The sequence below is a fragment of the Zonotrichia albicollis genome, chromosome 9, assembly GCF_047830755.1.
Source record: "Zonotrichia albicollis isolate bZonAlb1 chromosome 9, bZonAlb1.hap1, whole genome shotgun sequence".
In the NCBI taxonomy this organism is placed as follows: Eukaryota; Metazoa; Chordata; class Aves; order Passeriformes; family Passerellidae; genus Zonotrichia; species Zonotrichia albicollis.
The window spans coordinates 39,899,009-39,920,970 of NC_133827.1; the positions used below are offsets into that span (position 1 = coordinate 39,899,009).

The 21,962-nt window shown below is 43.4% G+C and overlaps 1 long non-coding RNA gene across 2 annotated transcripts in view; it reads right to left on the reverse strand.

The window, feature by feature from the left end:
• Positions 1 to 435: 435 nt before the first annotated feature.
• The window catches only part of LOC141730071 (uncharacterized), a 37,805-nt gene continuing 16,278 nt past the window's right edge, over positions 436 to 21,962 (reverse strand). The window contains exons 3-5 of one of the 2 annotated variants that reach the window (XR_012581530.1): positions 16,055 to 16,136; positions 13,689 to 15,119; positions 436 to 736 (exon numbers count right to left, since the gene is read on the reverse strand). This is a non-coding gene — a long non-coding RNA (uncharacterized LOC141730071). The remainder of the gene's footprint in view (positions 737 to 13,688; positions 15,120 to 16,054; positions 16,137 to 21,962) is intronic. The other variant, XR_012581531.1, reaches the window with a different exon arrangement.

The window sequence follows — 21,962 nt, forward strand, 5'->3', positions numbered from 1 at the left end:
CTATGCCTGCCTCATTCTTGTTATGCTCTTGTTAACTTAGAGGCAAAAGTTGCACCCTGAAATTATTTAGGACTCTGAGAATTAAATATTGGCAGGCCCAACAAGAGAAAAGAATGAATTAAACAAGAAAAGAAAATTAAAAAAAGAGGGTGGATTAAATCTTTCAAAGCCTGAATAAAAACACTTGGAAGACAATTTATGTGTCAGATTCATAACATCAGTTCTCCAACAGACACACATCATAAAACCAAGAGCTTTAAGAAGTCAAAGATTTGCAACAGCTAACATCCAAACAACAAAAGCCCCAACTTCTCTGAGTTGTTTACACCCCCTTAAATAAAGGGAAAAGAAGTAAATTTTTCTTATAGCCTCTAATGTTTTCCAACACAAGCTGTATACAGCCTAAGAGCATCCTTGGGACGAGCCTTACCTCTGGGACAGTGGACAGAAGATTGCTCTCCCTGGTTCCTGCAGTTGGAAGGGCTGGAGAAGAGAAGATGAGCAGTTGGATTCCTCATTCCTAGCAGGAAGCACTTTCTCTCCTTTGGGATAAGGAAACCCCAACCTCTGCTCCTGCTTTATAAACCCCAGCAGCTGCTTCCCCCTGAGGGCTTTCCCTCCTCCAACCATCTCCAGCTGCTCAGGGATGGAGGCCCTGGATTTGCTTTGTTAAGATATTAACTGTGAGCCCATGGGTTGACTGGGGACATCTGCTCCAGGTCACCTCCAGCAGGACCTGTGGTGGGAAAATAAAATTGTTCAGATTGGAAGTTAGAAAGATGATTGATAATGATGAATGAGCTGAACTGGAGGTAATGAGGTTGGATGTGAGGAAGGAATTCCTCCCTGTGAGGGGCTGGGGTGGGAATCAAGTAAAATTAATAAAAACATGAGAACCACAAACAATATGATGTGCATTTATTAGTGGTACCTTGGCCTTGGTCCCCATTCCCAAATTTCAGGATCCCAAATCTCAAGGTAACTTTATTCTCTATATTTATATTATTTATATATTTATGGTCTCAACTCTTGATGATCTCAGAGGATTTTTCCAATTTTAATGATTCTATAATTCTATAATATAAATATTAATTCCTGTGGTGTGTGAGCAACATCCTGGCTCTTCACATCAAAAAAAACTTCAGGAAAATATCAGTGACTGTTGTGTACCAACTTTAGCAGCTGAACCTTTGTGAGTGTGATGTGAATGTGACATTAAAATGCTCCCAAACCCTGCGTAGGGAAGTGTTTCATGAGTAACTGCTAATATTGCACAGCCACAGCTGTCAAGATGAAACAGGACAAAAATGGCAGGAAAATCGTGTTCTCATCTTTTAAGAGATTAAAAAACCCAGCCTGAGGAAAAGCAGATTAACCAGTGCAAAAAGCACTTGGCAGTGGCCACCCTGGTTCATTCTGAGATTTGCCTGAATGATTTCCAGCCTCCTGTTTGGTGTGAGGGGGTTTCAACACATTCAGCAAATCCAAAGATGTGTTTTCACTCCATGAACTTCAAAGGTGACAAATTTGAAAGGAGCCTGAATGTCATCACCCCTTTCTGATAAAGCAGGAGGAAAACACGTGTTTGTGAAAGCTGGGGATTGATCCTGGATAAATCAGGAGCAGAGGGGGGAACAGAAAACCAGGTGTTTGTAAAGGTTTGAGTTTCATCCTAGATAAATCAGGAGCAGAGGGGGGAACAGCAACAGGAAAGCAAATCCTGGGTGTCCCTGGTGATGCTGCTGTGACTCCTCCATGCTCTGAACTCCTCCATGAACTTGGAGCGTCACATTTTAGGAATAAGTTTTTCATAGAAAGGGTGATAAAATCCTGGAATTGTCTGCCCTGGGAGGTGGTGCAGTCCCATCCCTGGGTGTGTTTAACAAAGCCTGGATGTGGCTCTGGGTGCCAGGGTTCAGTTGAGGTGTTAGGGCTGAGTTGGACTCGATGATCTTGACGATCTCTTCCAACCCGGTGATTCTGTGAATTCTGTGAACTCCCTTCCTTGGAGCTCTGTGACCACTTTATAAATCTGATTTTCTGCAAATATTTGGGAGCACATTAGCTGATGGCAGGACAGAGGTGGAATGCTAATGGCTGCTGGCTGCAAGTGCAGCAGATGAGAACTCCTTGGATGCCAGGCGAGGTGTCGGCTCTAATAAAGCAATGTCATGCCAGGCCTCCCCCGTCGCTGCCCTGTGGTGACATGAAAAATTATAATGGGGGAAAAGCAGAACTTTGCAGATATAAATAACTGGAGACTCTGAGAGAACATTTCCAAGCGGGGTGGTGGAAAAGTGTAAACATTTCTGAAGGAGCTGCAGGGAAGGAGATTATTGCCACCTATTGACAACAGCACTGAAATAATCCAGCCTGTCTGCTCCTGGTGAGGAGGAATTGCTGCCTGGGAGCTTTGCAGCAGGCTGCTCCTGTTGGATTTGTGAGGCAGGGGATACAGGGCTTGGGAATAGGACCCCATCTGAGGGGAATTTTAAATAATCCAAGCCTTTAGAGAGGTGTGTGATGGTGTTCACAGGGGTCCCAGGATGAGGGAAGAGATGAGGATCTGACTCCATGTTTCAGAAGGCTGATTTATTATTTTATGACATATATTACATTAAAACTATACTGAAAGAATAGAAGAAAGGATTTCATCAGAAGGCTAAGAATAGTGTAGGAAGGAATGATAAAGGTTTGTGGCTTGGTTCTCTGTCCGAGCCAGCTGACTGTGATTGGCCATTAATTACAAACATCCAACATGAGACCAATCCCAGATGCACCTGTTGCATTCCACAGCAGCAGATAATCATTGTTTGCATTTTGTTCCTGAGGCTTTTCAGCTTCTCAGGAGGAAAAATCCTAAGCAAAGGATTTTTCATAAAAGTTGTCTGCGGCAGAGGTGGTTTAGCAGTAATTGAACATTTGGCAATGCAGGCCAGAGCATGTGATGCTGCTGGATCCAGAGGGATGGAGCAGGCATGGAGGAGGGGAAATGTGGTAACTCCATGGAGGGAAGGCTGTCATCTCACAGGAGCAGTGGTGTTTCTTCCATGGAGTTTGTCCCTGGAGATCCTGGACGGATCTCACTGCAGGCCATGGCTGCTTGGAAGTGTGTTCAGCCTGGACACTGCCTGGAATGTCCTTAAAACCTGGACTGGAGAGTGAACACGACTGCAAGTGAAATCAAAAGTTAGCAGCATTCAGCCACACAAGGTCTAAAATCTGGGTAATCCTTTACCAGGAATGCCAGTCCTGTCCTTAGGCTGATTTCAGCTCCTCAGAACAGTCTCCATGCAATGATCTCCCTCCTTTCCTGCATCCTTTTAGCATTTCACATCTGAAGCTGATGCTGTAGGATTTGAGCTTTCCTATTTCCATCTCTCTGTAACCCTGCAGTTCTTTAGTGTGTAACTCTGAGCTCCACACCCAGGGCCAGCTGCTGCTGCCCCATTTGGGGCAGACACAACAATTCCTCTCCAGGCCTGGCAATCAAGGACACCTCACTGCCCCAGGCCCAGAGATGGAAACAAAAGGGAGTTGGGGCAGCAAACTGGGGCTCAATGCCTTCATTACCTGAAGCTGGAATTGGAGGATGAACCCCCAAAGTGCAAATGGCCCAAAGTGATAAAAGTGTGAAACCTGTTAGCCGTGGGGCAGTTTGGGTGTAGGCCCTGAGGGGCTGGGTCTGCCCTGGCTGTACCTGAAGGGCCTTCAATAACCAGAACTTCTTTGTACTGCCTTCACTCTGTCTGCCCTCTGGTTTTAGGGAGCCCCAGAAAAAAAGGCATCAAAACCCTCTCCCCCTGTGCCTGTCAGGACTCAGTTTATTATTAGGCACCTCCAGTGTGATTCATTCCTGACAGCCCACTGATTTCTGCTCTAATTTGGGTCAGACAGTGCAGATGGAGACCAGTTCCCTGCCCCATTTTATCCAGTCCTCAAATTCATTTGCTATTTGGTAGAAATCCAAGCCCAGAAATTTTTATCTTTCACTCGTCTCTTAAGAATTCCCTCTCTGAACCATTTGCACTTAACTCTGTCGGACAGATTGGTGAAAACAAAAATTCCAAGAGGTTGAAACACTTTCCTGCCATACAGCAATATCTGCACAGCCTTTCCTGTGGGTATTAAAAAATTATTTTAAATATTATTTTAAAATATTATTTTAAAATTTATTTGTATTTTAATATTTTATTATTATCATTATTATTTTGGCATCCTTTAGAAGTTCCATTTCTGGAACTCCTAAAGGATGCCAAAATAATAATGATAATAAGGTGAAATGAAAATGTGAAAATGAATGTTGTTTGAATAACCTGTGTCGTGGGATGCATTTTTGTTGAATGGGACCCTGACTAAGTGCTAACTGGAAATTTAGACTTTAGTCTGGGGTTTGATTAGAGAATCTTGGAATTGTTAAGGTGGGAAAAGACCTCCAAGATCATCAAGTCCAGCCTTTGACCAAATATGACCCTGCCCACTGAACCACATCAGAAAGTGCCACATGCACTCAGTCCATGATTGCAGATATCTGATGAAAGAAGGTAAAAAAGGCTAAACACAGTAAAACCCAGATTTTTACAGCTGGATATTTAGGAGAAGCAATTTTATACTGAGAACTCAGCAAGGTTTGATTCTGAATCCCTCACTCCTAAACTGCTTCTTGTATCTCCAACTTTGTGTGCTAAATTTGAAAGGAAGAGCTCTCAAAAGAAGGGATTTCCTTGAAGAGCAATGCAGATGGCAGCAACGAGAGCAAAAACCAAAGCAGACGAACAAATCAAAGTCACACAGAGCAAATCCCGAGCCCAAAGTCCACAGGAACGGGATCTGCACTTGTGTGCAATCCTCCAACTTCTTAATTGGCCTCCAAGATTTGCCTGGAAATTTCTGGTCAACAGAAAATCAAAGGGAAAGGCGAAATAATTGCAGCGCTCGTGTGGCGGCGCAGCCTAATTAATTGACTTTCCTGGTGGCTATAAAATGCTCCCAAAGTTTCCCAAGCAGGATTTCAGAGCTGCTAATAAGTGATGGCAGGTGCTGAAGGTGACATTGACAAGCATTTGTCTGCAGCCAGCAAAGAAATACGGCCACACACGCTGGCATTATTGGATATTAGAGGTTCTGCCTTCCAAATGTCATATTTTAAATGTCATTGGATTTGCAGAGAGGGGGAAAAAAAATAAAATTTTAATGCTATTTTAGTCATGTACCTCTCGTTGAGCCTTAAAATAATGTCAATTTTTACGAACACTTTTAATAGTATGCAAAAGTAATTATCTGCAGTCTCTGAGGTTCAGTATCCTTTAATAATGAACTGAGTCATTCCATATCCCAAATTTATTAATGGCTGTTTGCAGACTGGAGGGGAGCAATGCAGGAAGAGTCAAGCACCACAAAATTCTGAGAAAAGCGGCAGATTCAGATTAATTTATCTATGTGCCAAATTTGCCAAATTTGACCAAAAGATCCATTCTGGTCCAAGACATCCATTTTGGTCCAGTAACATTTAATAGTGGGTTTGGTGGGGTTTAAGCAACCACATAACTCTGATTTCACTGCCAGCTTTAATTTCACTGAGTCAAAACCTGTTAGGTGAAGGCATTAGGGATGGTTTGGTCTTTACTGTAAATATTTAAGATGTAAGGTAAAACCTGTTTATCTCTGCATTCAAAGTGGGTGATTCAAACCTTCCTGAACCGACTCTCCAGGGGTCATTGCTGATCATTTCGTATATCCAGCCATTCCCAACAACACCCAGACAATTATTTTCTACTCAACATCTAAAGAATAACTATCGATTCTTGCGAAGCACAAGAAGTGAAATTGAATCTCAGGCTGCAAAAATTAATACTCCATCTTCAAAAGTGAGAGGGGTCTCATCAGAATCCCCTCACCACACATTTTGCTGTTCCCATGAATTGTGATTCAGGCAAAAGATGATGATCTGAGGGTTGGAGCATCCTCTGAAGCAGCAGCAGCAGCTCCAAGGCAACTTTTGGGAGGGAAAAGAGGAATTTTGTCCAGTTCCTCATGCCCACCCTGTGCTCCAGGATGCTGCTTGGATCACCCCTGTTTGAACCTCACCTCCAATCATGGCTTGGTGCCTTCCCTCTCATAATTTGCTGCAGGTTTCTGTCACAGACATCTTTTATGAAAAATCCTTTGCTTAGGATTTTTCCTCCTGAGAAGCTGAGAGGCCTCAGAAACAAAATGTAAACATTGATTATCTGCTGCTGTGGAATGCAACAGGTGCATCTGGGATTGGCCCATGTTGGATGTTTGTAATAATGGCCAATCACAGTCAGCTGGCTCAGACAGAGAGCTGAGCCACAAACCTTTGTTATCATTCTTTGCTATTCTATTCTTAGACAGCCTTCTGATGAAATCCTTTCTTCTATTCTTTTAGTATAGTTTTAATGTAATATATATCATAAAATAATAAATCAGCCTTCTGAAACATGGAGTCAGATCCTCATCTCTTCCCTCATCCTAAGACCCCTGTGAACACCGTCACAGCTTTCCTCATTGCAAAGCCCTGCTTACAAAACCATCCCCTGCTGCTGTGCTTTTCCAGGGCTGCTCTGACCCCCAGGTGCTCCAGGCTGAGATTCCAAGCAGGAGCAGCACAGAATTCAGCTGTGCAGCCCAAACACAGCAGTGGGAGCTGGCTGGGAGAACAATTAGGGAGCAGAATGAATGGAGATGGCTTTTGAGAAAAGACAATGAGCCAATTGGTGTTATTATCCTGCTCTGGCAGCATTCAGGTTGTTTGGCAGCGAGCCAGAGGGATGGGTTTGGTTCCTTTCTCTCTCTGCCTTCAGACTTCAGGCCCAATAAAACAATTTCACTTATTCCACTGGCACTGCCAAACCAACGTGTTCCAGCCCCTCTGGATTTCCTTAACCCCTCATAAGGGGTGAGCCCACAGCATCATCTCATGTCTGACCACGCTCATGATGAAAAAAGTAATTCCTAGAATGATTCCAATTTAAATTCCTGTGTTCTACCCCTGGCTGTCACCTCTTGTCATAGTGAGCCACAATTCTGGTGTTTTCCCTCTGGCTGTCACCTCTTGTCACATCCTTTCTCCACCCTCACCTCAGTTCCATGAGGTTCTGCAGCTTCCCTGCAGAACTTTGGGAATCCTCCTTTCCCTGAACCATGAAAAGGGTGAAACTCTTACATTCTATTAAATTTTATTTTACCCTTTTAATTCCTGGTAAATTACTATAATAATTTACTGTAGTAATCCCTGATTAGTCGGTTCAGTTCTAAGTTTCCCAAACCAGATCTCACTTTACCCTTTTACCAGATCTCATTTTACCAGATCTCATTTTACCATTTTAATTCCTGGTAAATTACTACTACAATTTACTGTAGTAATCACTGATTTTTAGTTTCCCAAACCAGATCTCACTTCCTTTCCATAACCATCCCACTGCCCAATAAATTTCTGTCAAGGTGGAATTTTTTCCTCCTGCTATAAAATTTTAATGTTTCTGTTATGGGGTTTGTTTGGGGTTTTTTCTGCTCACATGAACTCTTGGAATATTTCAGCTGTGAAAATAATTCTGAATCTTCTGACTTCATGAATACACAGAAATTTTGGGCGTTGTTCTGTTAAATCTCTTCCACAAGCAAATGCAGGAAAAGTATCCCAGGATGTCCAAGCCCAGACTTGACCTCAAAGAATACTTCTGGAAGAAATTAGGGAAGTACTGCTTGAGACAGACGGGGAACATTCAGATGTTATAAACTCCCTGTCCCTAGGAATAAAAATCAATCAAAATATGTTAACAGTACTATCAATGCTACATCCTGTTGCACAATTCAGGTTACAGCACATTTCTAAAATGCAAAGGAGCTTTGCAAATATAAAAGCCTTTCATTCCCTCCTCTCCAAAACCTGCAGCTAAAACCATTTCTTACTTAATTCCTTTCCTCTACCACATTCTATTCTATTCTATTCTATTCTATTCTATTCTATTCTATTCTATTCTATTCTATTCTATTCCATTCCATTCCATTCCATTCCATTCCATTCCATTCCATTCCATTCTTACTCTACTCCATTCCATTCCATTCCATTCCATTCCATTCCATTCCATTCCATTCCATTTCATTCCATTCCATTCCATTCCATTTCCAACCTCCACTAATGATGTTTATTTATCAAGGAATGGTTGGATTTGATGATCTTGTTCTTTTCCAGCCTTCAGGATTCTCTCCTTCTGTAAGTTCTGTGTGTGGCTCTGTGGTGAGATGGGACCACCATGGACCTCTTGAGCTTTTGAGACCTTCCTGGCCACATTTTTATGGCTCTGGGCTCTCCACCCTGGTTACTGAGCCAAAGAAAAACCTCATTGCACCTCTCTCAAAGCTGTGCCATGCAGGAGAGGTTTTCTGGGAAGAGCTGCCCCTCCCTTCCTACACTGGAGACCTTGTAGGTCTTTTCTCCACCACCTGCACTTCAGTCCTGCACAGCAACACTGCCTGGCAGTGCAGAAAGCAGCTTCTCCCCCTCCCTGCTCCTTTGGAGCACGCACAAAACAGCTGTCTTTAAAATTCCTTGAAGGATTGTGTAATCTCAGCAATGGCAGGGAGCACTTGGGAGCTGAGTGCATTACAAAGTCTAATAACAGCAGCAATAATAGCAGGGAGGCACTGAGAGCTCAAGGATGCTGTGACTTTGAGCACGCGCTGCTGTGGCTCTGAGAGGCTCTGCTGCAGCTCTGCCACCAGCCAGGTCCCACGGGGACAGGGAACACAAATTTGGGGTTTTTGTTCCCAGAGGGTGGGCCTGGATGAGGCCTGTGTGGGGGGCAATAAAGGTGTTTGCAAACTGAAGACTCTTCAATCACCTCAAGGAGCTTTTGCGCCTTTTCCCAGATCCAGGTGCTGGTTTCAGTAGGTTTTACATGCTCTGGTTGTGATCTCACCTGGGGAGGAACAATCAGATCAGCTAAAAGGAAGCTAAAGGGTCTCCCCTTCAGGCCAAGTGCTGTTGACACCTGTAGTGCAGCAGGAATCAAAGATTTGGTGTTTGATAGTTGTCTGATAAGGCGTTTCTGATCTGTGCACAGAAAATGGTCACAGGATGCACAGGAGAACACAGCCAGGCTGATTTAGGGCACAGTGGGCTGGGAGAATCACTGGAAAAACAATCACAGAATGAATCACAGAATGAACCAGGCTGGAAAAGACCTTTGGGATCAGCAAGTCCAACCAATGACCTCACACCACCAAGAGTGGCTCCAGGTTGGCCTGGAGAAGGAGGAAAGGCTCCAGTGACAACCAAAACTTCTTCCATTCAGGGTCCTGGGTCAGCCTGAAGGGAAGCCAAAGTCACTTGGAATCTGAGAGATGCATTTTACAGGACACTGATGGAATGTGAAACCAAAGGATTGATCTCAAAGCTTTGGCCAAAAAAATCCTGTGTGGTGAATGACAAAAGCTGAGATCAAATGTGCTGCTTTTCATCCCCATCTTTAAGGCCCTGAAATTAGTACAATTTCAATGGGAAGCTGAGTCTGAAATATCAAACCCAGCTCCAGAAATCTCCCTCTGTAGAGAAGATTCACTACAGGGAGATCCCATGGGACAGATAGAAGCTGACAATTGAATAAATGAAGATGGAGGCAGAACAGGCTGACATCTTAATCAGCTCCTCTTCTGGAAACAAAGGCACTGCACAATTTCCTTCCTTATCCACCTCTTTCTCAACACCAGTTGATCATATCTGGCCACAGAAATTACTCTCTGACCTCTCTGGCAGCTGCTTCTGTTTGCAGCAATTTGTTTTTGCTACAGCCCATGTTTCCAGGGAGGCAAAAAAAAAAAAAACCAAAAAAAAAAAACAGCAGCACTTCACAGCTCTACATAAAATTGTCACTGACCCAAATGTATGAATATCACTCCCTTTAGTAAGTCTCTGCTCAAATAAACAGCTCTCAGCGTGTTTGCAACCTGCAACAACCAGGAGCAGGAGCTCTGAGCAGCAGCCTCTCCTCTAATTGCTTTCCCCTCCACCAGCAAGCAGCAGCTCTGCTCCCACTGGTGGGCCACAACATTTCCAGGCAGGAATTTTTAATGTTCCCATCCAAATTGTGCTCCGTGGTGAGCTGGTCCTTGAATTCCTGACATTCTCTAATCGGGAATTCATAAAGCTCCCACAATTCAGAGGAGTGGGGGGAGTCAGCACAAAGCCTGGCTGGAAAGGGGGATGATTCACTTTAGGGAGGCTCCTGAAGCTCACATCAAATTTTAATAAGTCTTTGACTCTCTTTTGGAAATGTCATCTCCTAATGGCACCATGCAAAGAGGCTGCTCCTCCTATGAAAATGCTCCCTTTAAAATGCTCAGAGGCTCAGCTCGTGGTGCCTGATGAGCTGTCAGAGAAGGGCTGAAAGCACCAGGGAGGAACACTCTGCTGCTGGGATGGGGTTGGGATATTCAGTTCTGCTCCCACAAAAAGGATTCCCCTGACTTTGGGGTCAGATGGAAAACCCAAACATTTGTGGAGCTGAGTTATTCTTGTCAAAGCTGGAGAAGAGACTCTTCAGTTTGTCTAAAAAATGGCTGTGCGCTCAGCAAAGTCCTCCTGTGTGGGATCTCAGCACCTCAGTCCTGAGGTGCCGAGCCACCGAGACCACCCTTGGGGGGCTCGGGAGTCCTGGAATGTTCCAGAAGTGCCTGGTGGCTGGACTTTGATCCTACACAGGAGACGACACCTGTATGAGGACAGGAGGGTTTCACCGGGGTGAATGGTGAAGGGATCAGTTAATTAGAGGGTGAGACACAGGGTTTAGGATTTCTGTACAGGGGGGTTAGAGAAGTAAGATGGAGGAATTGGGGCGTGTCCTGTCCTTCTTCTTCTTCTTCTTCTCCTCCATCTTCTGTGGTGATGGTGGCACTTTGGGATTGGTCATTACTAGAAGTGCACCGGGCAATAAGAATAAATGGTATTGGGGAAAAATGATAAATATTGTACACATAACCATGGGTATAAAGATAGGTGACTGCCCGGAGGGCAGCACAGTGTGCTCATGGCTGGCTGCTGAGCAGAGCTCTGTCGGGCCGAAAGAAAATCTTTTAGATAAACAATTAATAAACATAAAGACAGAAAGAAGAACTGAAGCCTCTTCTTGTCCTTTGATACGCGGGCTGCCCCAAGGCCACTCCGGGCCTTTCCAGGCCCTTCAAACAGCCGAAAACCGGACACTCCTGCACCTTTCAAGCCCCAAAATCCCACCTGAAAACCCAAATTTGCGTGTACCAGGTGGGTGTTGAAGGGCAGGGCAGGAGGGGGATGAGGCAACGACAGAATAATGAAGGCTGGAAAAAACCCCCAAGGTCATCAAGCACACAGCCCTGACCCCCTGGTTGGGATCTAACACACATTTACTGTCCTGACCACCCCTCCAGGATGGCTTTTACACAACTGCAGCCACTCCAAACCAACCACAAATTACAAACCCACAACACGTTCAAGTTGGAAATATAAAAGTCTTTCATTCCCTCCTCTCCAAAACCTGTAGTTAAAACAATTTCTTATTTAACTCCTTACCTCCACCACTTTCTAGTCTCTTCTATCCCCTTTCCAACCTCCATTAATGATTTGGAATGATCCCCCACCACTTTCTGTGGTGGAAGAACCCAAGCAGCAGAGTAGAGGAGGTGACTTTGGGGCACAGCTGAATTAATAAAGGAATGTCTGCAGGAAGATGGGATCATTTGCAGAGGGAAAAAACAGAGCAACAAAAACTCTTTCTGTGCCAATCTCAGTCAGGTCTCAGCCTGAAGCAGCTACAGGGATTTCCATGCTCCTGGAAGGATAAATAATGCAGGGAGTGTATGCACACCTGGCTGGGAATCACAGCACTCCCGTGACAGGAAAACAAGGCTTTTATGGCCCAGGGGTGCCCCAGAATGTGATACAGCAGGAAAACCTAAATTAGGAACAGGGGACTGAAGCAAACTCAGTTTGTAGGTGCAGGGTGCCAAATGGAATCTTATTTTTCACCCCTTGCCATGGGCAGGGACATCTCCCACTAGAGCAGGTTGTCCAGCCTGCCCTTGGGAATTATTCCAAGAGAAAATTGTTGGTTTTTTCTATGGGAAGGACACTCTGCTAGAGGTATTAAATTAATAAAAAAAATCTATTTTTGCTGTCCCCCAAATCTCAGATAGAAATTAATTTTCATCCTGTTACCTGTTGGTAGAAGAGACCAGCCTTAGCTGAAGCCTGATCTTCCTCCCCTCCCCTTGTTAAATCTCACTAATTGCACAGGAATTTTTATGTTTAAATCAATGTAAAATACAGATGTACTTCTAATATTTCACCCCTTGGGCCCAATTCACTCCGAATTTGCTTTCTGCAGGACTTTGAGTGGCAGCAGGGAGCACAGCAATGGGAGCAGGAATCCCTGCACACACAATTTCCTTCTGAGACCCTTTCATCTGTGGTTTCACATCTATTCCATTTCCAGCCTCCCTTTGTAAGGGAAATAATTTCCTATTTTCCAGTTTTGCAGGGCTTGTGAGAGGCAAACGAAGAATATTTCCAGAACAAGGAAATGTTTACATGTAAAATTAGTATTCAGGAGCAAGAGGAGCTGCACAATCTGCTCTGCACGCTTCAAGCCAAGAAATTTCATGTGAACATTGGATTTTTTATTTTTAGTTGTAGCATTGTGCTTGAAGAATTGACAGCTGAGCTCCCTTTTGGGGATTCAGCTTTGTATACCAATTTAGTAATAAAATTAACTTTCACAGCACATTTCATGTGCAAACACTTCTAACAAAGTATCAGTCTGGTTTTGCTGCTGTATCATGAAATTCTCTCTTCTTGTGCCACATCAATCCCCACTTTTTGGGTCAGAGGTTAAATATTGTATCTAGAATGTAAAGCCATTAAAATGTCAATAATTAGAGAGGTACCATTTATAAAGCTCTGGGTGTAACATTTTCCTCACAGTGTGTTGGTAAGAATTAATTCAGTTCAATTAACATCCCAAACTGAAAAAGCTGATAAAACACTGATAGGGAAATATGAAAAATGATCCCCAGCTGCAGTTGGTTGTACAGAAAAATCTGAATGAGGAACTGAGCTTCTAAAAATAGATTTAATTTTTTTTTCTTTTGGAGTAGTATTGAATTATTGAATTGGATTCCACGAGTGCAGCCTGGATAATGGATTCAGGAGATTCAGCCCTGAAGGATTTACCAGAGGATCAGATAAATATAGGCAGAGACAGGAGCAGAAATATTCAGATACCACCAGGAGCTTCCAAGCAAAACTTTGGGTTTAAAACCAGCTGAATACGGGACAAACTGAGTGTTTGGCTTAATTAGACAAAGCCTTAATTATAATGAACTTTCCAGAATGACAAGTATTAAAGACCACAGCAATTTCCAGCAGCCAGGACCTGATGGGTTGGTGAGAATTTTGCCTACAGCTCTAAAGCCTCTGAGCATCCCCACCATGCAGGAACCCATTCCAAACCTCCCCAGAGAGCTGATTTTAAACCCTTGGGCTTTTTCCCCTTTTCTGTAACAATCCCTGCCCCCAGTGATTATTTCTCACATTCCCTCATGCTCCAGACATTGCCTGGCAGGGTCAGAAATGTAGAGACAATGGAGGGTTTATTTTCCAGGTAACATAACCCTTTTAATTTCATATTCACCTGGATTTAGATGGAGATGAATGAAGGGATGTCACCCATTTCATATTCAGTGAAAGTAATTCGTTCCACCAAGGATGAACTCTGCCTCCACAGCCCAGCCCAGCGAGCAGAGAGATGGAGCAGGGAGAGCAGTGCGCGGGGGCGTGAACGGCTCTGGAATCCGGCTCTCTGGTGAGGGGCGAAGGCCAGGGCCCCTGCGCATCAGAAAACAGCCCCCCTTGGCGGCTTTGGCCTCGGGCTGAGCTGGGTGATAGCTCGGAGCAGCGCGGTGAGAGACGAATCAGGAGGCGACCACTTGCTGGGGGTAAACTGTCGGTTTATTACAGAAGAACCAACAAGGAAGGGAAACACCCAGCAAATGGCCCCGAACAGGGGGCAGGAGAGGGTTTTAAGGGAAAAGGGGGGAAGAAGGCAGGGAAACCCGGCTATCCAATAGAAATACATATTTGGAGGTACGAAACATAACTGATATACTAAAGTAACCAACTGTTATAAATCATAGGAGGGGCTCCGGGGCTACAGCCAACCATACCTCCCAGAGAAAGGAAAATTCTCGAAACCTGGGAGGAGAAAAAGAGTGATTGACTGACCCCAAGGAGGAAACAACTTTCACTTTATAAGAGAAACCAAGGGAGGAGCAGTTTCATTTCCATAGCAACCTAACTGGCAGGGTAGCAGCAGGAAGTAATACAGAAAATGGGGGGAGCAAACTAACAAACTTAACACACCACAGCAGAGCAGCACCTGGGACAGCTCCAAGTCATGGATTTGCCATCAGAAACGCAGCTCTGTGTCTGACAGGACCCTGATTTTTATCCATTGGGAGACCCCTGTGGTAATCTTGGTTAATCACTGGCTGAGCAGCTCCCATAAGTGGAATTTTGACTGTTTTTGAGCAGGTGGAAACTGCCAAGGAGACACAGATAATGGAGGAACTGACTCAATGTTAAAATGTGCTGCTGTCCAGAATTTGTTGAATTTTGCAGATTTAAACCCAATCCTCAACATTTCCACACACCACAAAATGTTATTTTTATAACACATTTGTGTTCTGCACAGTGATGCTTCCTCCTTCCACACAGCACCAGTAATGGAGGGATTGTGGTGAGAATCAGCTGAATTACTGAGAAATAGAGGCTTTAGATTAATAGAGAAATAGATCTAGGTTTTATACCTCTGATAATGATTTTTCCAATTAATTTTTCCATCACAGTTATTACTTTTGATCAATTAGATCCAGACACCCAGGGCCATATTACCATATTATTCATAAGGCTGCATTTCAGTGAAATTGCAGTTTTACCAGCAGATAAAGAGGCTTCTCCACTTGCTGGTCCAGCAAATTGAGGCAGAGAGAGGCAAAAATTCTCCTGGGAGATCCCAGCTCCTCCTCATCCATGGTCAGGAGGAACTCAGGTGTCCATTCCCACTCTGGCCATACAAAACAAGGATTTATTCCTCACCACAGCCACCCCAGCCTTGCTGATTTTGCTTCTTCCTCCTGTATTTTATCCTTTTTTAAAGGCTGTTTTACAGAGGTTTGAACATCATCAAGAAGAAAGTTTACATTTCAACACTCTTAAATACTTGACAAATCCCCCAAGCCAAGGAAATTCAGCTTTAGGGCTGGCAATCCAGACTGACACTCCAACCCCACTGCCACAGCCCCAAACTCCTTCCTTTTGTGCATTAAAGCCAGACCTCTCACTTCACTAAATACTTATTTTTTTTTTGTGGCAAAATTATAGTAACGAGCGCTCCAGTTTCACTAAACCCCAGCACCTACAAGATTTGGATTACTAAAATGTAACCTAAATCCTTTCTGCTGCTGGTGTGTGCATTTGGAGATAAGTAGCAGGGTGAGCAGGCTAATAATGGCCTGGAATCTCCTATGGATAGTTCAGCACATCTCTAATTTCATTGCAACTCTTTTTCTCATTAAATTTAGATGAAAGACCAAGACATCTATTTCTTGCTTGCTATTTTTTTTTTTTTTTAATATTTCCTTGAAGGTATTATGAAAGTTGTGTTATATAAACTCTGAAATACAAGGGGAAAAGCCACTGTAGCAGATTAATTTGTGTTGTATTTCCAATTTTGATTGATTATTGTGGGAATGATGCTGGGCCATAATAATTAAAGGCACAATAATGTAGGAATTAACATTAAACTGGGCTTCTAACTCACCCTGGTGTAGATGTGGGATTAAAACAGGTCTTTATTATTTGTTTAGGATAATTTTAAAGGCATTTCTGCCACTCAACTCCTAATTCAAACAGTCTTTAAGTGGAAAAAACTCAATCCCAGACTTTTGTGACAGTGGAAAAATCCCAATTTTCTCTTTGCACACACCCAGCCAATCCTACCTGAAAGCCAAGACCAGAGTGAGCACAGGAAGTGATGTTTGACCCCTTCCCTTTTGGATTCATCCAGCAAAATGGACAAAACCTGGAAAAGAAAAAGAAAAAGGGAATTAAACAGAAGGGTTTGAGTAGGGCTGAGAGGAATTTCCATGGTGAACAAACAGTTCCTGCACTCTGTGATTTTCTGGCTACACCTTCATTGTCTCAACCATGTCTTGGCTCAGCTCTCACTGGGTTTGGGAACATTCATGGCATGAATTTTCCTGGGGAAAACACATTTTTTGGGAAAAAAACTTTTTGGGAAAAAAACTTTTCTCTTTTGGGAGAAAAGATGGATGATGCACATGAAAATACAGAAATGCATTTTTAAAGAGTAAGAAAAGCTTTCTAACGAGCAGATGAAATAGGGGAAATGCTTTTTGTGGATCCTAGCTTGCCTTAACAAGATAGGAATTCAAAAGGGTTCCTGGTGAGGATCTTTTCGTGTTGGCAGAGAAGTTAAATTAAACCTTGCCCAAATTGAAAATCGGGCAAAATCCAACTGAAATTTCCCAATTGAAAATGAAATGTTGCCCCAAATGGCAGTGATTTAACCCAGGGCTGGCTTTGCCTCTCCTCAGCTGTGGCTCATTAATTCCTGACTCCATTTCCAGGTCTGGCACCTTTCTCCCTGCGCTGGAGGGATTTCCCTCCAAAGTAATTCCAATATTCAGGTTCCAGAGGTGTTTGCTGCCTCTGGCTCAGCTGACATTTACTTGTGAGAGACTCAGCTGAAGCCACTGGTTGTCGGATCTCAAGATCTCAGTCCTGAGGTGCTGAGCCACCGAGACCACCTTGGGGGGCTCGGGAGTCCTGGAATGTTCCAGAAGTGTCTGGTGGCTCCTACACAGGAGACGACACCTATATGAGGATAGGAGGGTTTCACCGGGGTGAATGGTGAAGGGATTGGTTAATTAGAGGGTGAGACACAGGGTTTAGGATTTCTGTACAGGGGGGTTTAGAGAAGTAAGATGGAGGAATTGGGGCGTGTCCTGTCCTTCTTCTTCTTCTTCTTCTTCTTCTTCTCCTCCATCTTCTTTGGCCATGGTGGCACTTTTGGATTGGTTATTACTGAAAGTGCACCGAGTTATAAGAATAAATGGTATTGGGGAAAAATGATAAATATTGTACACGTAACAATGGGTATAAAGATACTTGGCTGCCCCGGAGGGCAGCACAGTGTTCTCATGGCTGGCTGCTGAGCAGAGCTCTGTCGGGCTGAAAGAAAATCTTTTAGATAAACAATTAATAAACATAAAAACCGAAAGAAGAACTGAAGCCTCTTCTCGTCCTTCGATACGCGGGCTGCCCCAAGGCCACTCCGGGCCTTTCCAGGCCCCCCAAACAGACCAGAAATCCAACAACTGGTAATTTCTGGGAGGTGTTGGCATTAATTTTCTCACTCTCCTGCCTCGTTGCTCCAGTTTGTAGATCCCAATTTCCCCCCCCTTTTACTTACATTTGACAGGTTACTTATGGTTTATTGACTGTGGGAAGTTTACTCTGTGATATTTGCTTCCTTGGCTCTGGTAGCAGCAGCAAAAAGACTTAATCTAGCTCAAAAAGACTAAATTTAGCTCAAAAAGACTTCATTTAGCTCGTGTTGAGTGTTTATCTGAGCCTAAATCCATTTATTCCAAGTTGAACTTCCAAAGAAATTATTGTAACCTTCACTACTTGGCTGTTAACAACCTCTGTACACTTTCATTTCTGATTAGAAGGGATGAAGGAAATGTAATAATATAATAATAAATTGCTGAGAACTGTCTAAAAAAATGTTCAGTCCTCTTTTATTCCTGTGCTGGCAGATGAGGCAAATTCTATTTCCTGGAAAAATCAATGCTGATGAATGCTAGGCTTAATAATTGATGTTTTAAATATGTATTCCAAATTACAAAACAACAGCCAAAGTTTATTATTACAAGTATCTTCTCCAAGGTTATCATCTACCAGCTGAACAAAGAATAAAATCACAATAATGGGAGAGCAACAGTGCTTGTAAAAGAATTATTCATAAATACATTAAGACCCAGCTGAAGACTTGTGTCAATAATTACCTTCATACAGCAACACTCGGAGCTGATGTGCTGCTGCTCTCCTTGCACAGACAGATATTAACACTGAATTCTTTCCACATTTATGGGGCCTGGAGGAATTGCAGGCTGTAAACAGAGCTGCCAGCTTTGACTGCTGATAAATTTATTTTCCAGGAGATGAACTGTGGTGGATCTGGGTGTGTGGAAGTCAGGAAAGGCCTGAGCTCTTCGCCACATCTTTTAAATCTGATGGTTGAATCAGAATGGTTTGGGTTGAAAAGAGCATTAATGATCATTTTGTCCCATTCTTGCTGTAGCAGGGACACTTCCCACTATCCCAGGTGCTCCAATCCCAATCCAGGCTGGCCCTGGGCACTGGGGCAGCCACAGCTTCTTTGGGAATTCCATCCCAGTTCCCCCCTGTCTGGTTATCTCGGCTGTTTGAGGGGCCTGGAAAGGCCCGGGGTGGCCTTGGGGCAGCCCGCGTATCGAAGAACGAGAAGAGGCTTCAGTTCTTCTTTCGGTTTTTATGTTTATTAATTGTTTATCTAAAAGATTTTCTTTCAGCCCGACAGAGCTCTGCTCAGCAGCCAGCCATGAGCACACTGTGCTGCCCTCCGGACAGTCACCTATCTTTATACCCATGGTTACGTGTACAATATTTATCATTTTTCCCCAATACCATTTATTCTTATTGTCCGGTGCACTTTTAGTAATAACCAATCCCAAAGTGCCACCATCACCACAGAAGATGGAGGAGAAGAAGAAGAAGAAGAAGGACAGGACACGCCCCAATTCCTCCATCTTACTTCTCTAAACCCCCCTGTACAGAAATCCTAAACCCTGTGTCTCACCCTCTAATTAACCAATCCCTTCACCATTCACCCCGGTGAAACCCTCCTGTCCTCATACAGGTGTCGTCTCCCGTGTAGGATCAAAGTCCAGCCACCAGACACTTCTGGAACATTCCAGGACTCCCGAGCCCCCCAAGGGTGGTCTCGGTGACTCGGCACCTCAGGACTGAGATCCTGAGATCCGACACCCCCCAACCCTCCCAGCCAGGAATTCCTTCCCAAGATCCCACCTATCCCAATTTGTCTGGATGTGAGAAAGTCAGGAAAGGCCTGAGCTCTTCCCCACATCTTTTTTTTTTTTTTTTTATTTGATGGAAGAATCAGAATGATTTGGGTTGAAAAGAGCATTAGTGATCATTTTAAAAATCTGTTAAATGAGGAGATCTCTGTGGTCTGGTCATCCCTTTCCAAGACAAAATTCCATGGTTTGTGTGCTCCACCTGGAGAAGCAGAGCTGATGTAAAAGTTCTCGCTCTGCAGAGGGTTTGGAAAGGCAGTGAAGGCAATTCTTCAATTTCAGGTGTTCGTGTGGGTAAAGATTTCCCTTTCACCTCCAAGAATGAATTAGATGAGGGTTAAAATCCCAAAATAACAGAATTATTATAACAGGGAAAAAACTCTAAGATGGAGAGAAACCTTTTACAAGGGCGTGAAGGGGACAAGGGGGATGGTTTCAAATTGCTAGAGGGAAGGGATAGATAGGACATTGGGAAGGAGGATAAATGGGATATTGGGATGGAATTCTTGGCTATGAGGAGCAGGGATAAATGGGATTTTGGGATGGAATTCTTGGCTGTGAGGAGCAGGGATAAATGGGATTTTGGGATGGAATTCTTGGCTATGAGGAGCAGGGATAAATGGGATTTTGGGATGGAATTCTTGGCTATGAGGAGCAGGGATAAATGGGATTTTGGGATGGAATTCTTGGCTATGAGGGCGGGGATAAATGGGATTTCAGGAAGGAATTTCTGGCTGTAAGGGCAGGCATAAATAGGATATTGGGAAGGAATTCTTAGCTGTGAGGGCCGGCATAAAGGGGATATTGGGAAGGAGGATAAATGAGATTTTGGGAAGGAATTCTTGGCTATGAGGACCAGGGATAAATGGGATTTCAGGAAGGAATTATTGGCTGTGAGGGCAGGGATAAACAGGAAATTCAGGGTATTGGGAAGGAGAATAAATGGGATTTTGGGAAGGAATTCTTGGCTGTGAGGATTGGAAGGCCCTGACACATCACCCCCTGTCCTTTATCTATGTCAGAACCCAAAATTTTTGTCTCCCTGAGTGCTGTTAAGCGCTGAGACCTTTTGTGACTCTCAGAGAATTTCCCCACTTCCTTTTAATCTCCACCAAGCCTGGAGTTTGGTGTCACCTGTTTCAAATGTGTCACCAGAGAGATTATTTGGCTACAGGCAGCGTTTTCATGCCGGGGTTTGGTTTTTCTTCCCAGCTGATAAAAATGGAATTAGCGGGTATTAGCAACTAAATTAGTCAGGAGGCATTAATGACAAAGGAACCTGCTCAGGTTCACTGGAGCAGATATAATTCTCATCACAGGTAAAGTGGTTTTTTTTTTATCAATAAGTTGTTTGTTTGCATTGCTTTTCAGGTATTATTTCTCAAGAAATTAATTCTTCTTAAGCACAGCTCAATGAACTCAAGAACCTGCCTCTGACTTTTGTTCCTCCCCATCCTCTCCTTTGACTCCCAGATAAAATGTCTGTGTTCCCGGGAGGGTTTTTAATTCAGCCTCCAGAACTGCATCATTTCCAAAGCCTCCAGAGGAAAAGGAGTTGTGGAGCAGCAGCTGTGGAAAAAAGCAGGATCAGGCTGGTGGAATTAGTGCCTTGCTGCATTTCTTACAAATTCTGGGAAAACAACGACTTTGAACATCACGACACTGCAGCAGGAGTTGTAAAAACTGGTGCTGAACTGGTTTGAATAGATTTTTTAAATTGGTTTTAATCTTGGGGTAAAAAAAACCAACTTGGGGTATAAATTGGTTTTCCCAAAAGCTGTGCTTGGTCTCAGCTTTGCTGAACTATCACCAGATGAAGCAGCATTCAAATAATCCCCAGTCAGGATGGAAAAATGCACAGAATTCCACCCAAATTTAAGGACAGAGATAATGAATTCCTTTGGTTGTGACATTTCTATCTTCAAATCTTCTGTACAATACCATGAAAGCGAGACCATCGTAACATTAAATGAGCTGGAGGGCAACTCTAAACTGGGAATGACACATTCACATTTTTCCTTCAAGCTTTTAAGCATCTCCACTAATAACTAAAATATTTCTGAAATGGGCTGACCTTTACATTCTGTTGGGGGAAAAAAAGCTTCTTTTCTTTTGGGAAATGCCTCCCTCCACTGAATCATTTCCAAGCCTCCAGGCAATTCTCAGTATCAAATATTCTGTTGTTACAACTGTTTCTAACATCATTTTATTAGTGGACTCTGAGAGAAATTAGCCCTAATGTCTAAAATTGAAATATTCCGAGAACCTCTCACATTTTATGTAATAAAACACGAGTAGAATTTGGGAATTATCTGATCCAGACCTTCAGCTTTGAGTGATTTCTGTCATGGGACTGAAAAAAGCTCAATGGGAAGGTCCCAAGCCCTGAGTGATTGGGTCATGAACACCCTCACAGAAATTATTTGGGGGTTTTATCTGCATTTCAGCCACAGCAGTCACTGAAATATTTGTCCAAGATAGCTGAGAATGATGATTAAAATAGACAGAACGTTCATCAATGTTTACCAGATAAATATTTCTCAGAAGATCAACAAAACTGAAATGTCATATTTTGACAGATCTGTTCTTTTCAGTGCAGTATCTTGGGTTTGACCTAATGAAAGGATGTGACAATTCACTGAATGAGGATGATAACAAATTAATGTATTTATTGGCATTATTAGTGAAAAATGTGGGAACGAAAACAAGAACTTCCTTTGATTTAATTACATTTCACTGCATTA